General features: G+C 51.6%; 1 pseudogene; it reads left to right on the top strand.

Annotated features, from left to right (window-relative positions):
• Positions 1 to 148: 148 nt before the first annotated feature.
• Positions 149 to 1,208, top strand: LOC103399169 (doublesex- and mab-3-related transcription factor 2 pseudogene; annotated as a pseudogene).
• Positions 1,209 to 1,214: the final 6 nt, after the last annotated feature.

Raw genomic sequence — 1,214 nt, 5'->3', positions numbered from 1 at the left:
AAAAATATAAATATTTTTCTTTTCATTTTTCTTTCATTGAAGAATTTTCTTCTCTTGCATTTCTATTTTTTCCACTGTCTAAAATCCACTGAACACTTCTTTTCCTCTCTTGTCTTTAACTTCCTCTTCCTCTTAACAGTGATAAGGACTTTCTAACAACTGTAAGCAATGATTTATTTAACCTTTAAGCATGTTCAAGGTCACCTAACTCCATTTACAGCATATGTGTGGCATGACTTAACTCTTTTACGTCACAAATTAAATTATCAGTTGTATTTAACGGCTGTTCCTCTGATGACAGGATATCGCCCGGTCCAGTCTGATCCATTCCTGGCTGCCAACTCATCTCTCCCCCCACCTCTGAGCGACCGCATGAGGAAGAGAAGAGCCTTTGCTGACAAGGAACTGGACACCATCATGTTAGAGCGGGAGTACAAGGAACGGGAGCTGATGGAGAACAGCCAGACAGCCACGGCTTACCTGATCCTCCCCAACAGCATGGTCCACCACGTGGCCGAATACAACTCCTACAAGACAGCCTACTTGCCCGCAGCTCAGGTGGAACCGCAGCCCAAAGAGCTGTACAGATTCATCGGGTCCAACTGCCTGGACCTGTCCACGCAGTATCCCGCTGGCTCGGCCAACGTGGAGCTTATCTCCTCCAACGTCAGCGTGGCTACCACATACCGCCACTACCCGCTGCAGCCGTCACGCGGCGGCTTCATGATGTGGCCCCGCGGTGCAGCCAACCTGGGTGACGCCCTGCTGTATCAGCAGTGTCTGTTCAACGCCACGGCCGTGCAGAACATGAAGCCTGGAGCTGTGTGGGAGCCCAAAGTCATGCCCGTGGAGAGCCAGCTCCCAGAGCAGGAGGCTGTAGTTGCCCTAACGGCAAAACTGGAAGGGTCCCGGGCTGCCGGCCTGCAGGACTCATCCCAGCAGCCTGATCCTAAAACCCTCGCCCACGGGGGACAGAGAGAGTGCTCCGCGTTCTCTCCCCCTAAGAGAAGCTTCGGACAATCCTTCCCCAACAACGCTAATTCCCCAAACTCCGTCCACGTCTTGAACAAATTTAATAAGGACAGCGCCAAGCTTTCCATGAAACTCAACTCCTTTCAGTCCCTCATCCAACACTGAATGAAAAAAGCAGTGGCGGGGCCAGGGCAGAGCTCAGGCCTCCGTACTGTAAAGAGCTCATAGAGGAGGCAGCACGC

Source organism: Cynoglossus semilaevis, unplaced genomic scaffold (genome assembly GCF_000523025.1).
Source record: "Cynoglossus semilaevis isolate Cse_v1.0 unplaced genomic scaffold, Cse_v1.0 scaffold4225, whole genome shotgun sequence".
Lineage (NCBI taxonomy): Eukaryota > Metazoa > Chordata > Actinopteri > Pleuronectiformes > Cynoglossidae > Cynoglossus > Cynoglossus semilaevis.
The sequence above is the reverse complement of the archived record's forward strand: the minus strand, read 5'-3'. Positions and strand labels throughout refer to the sequence as shown.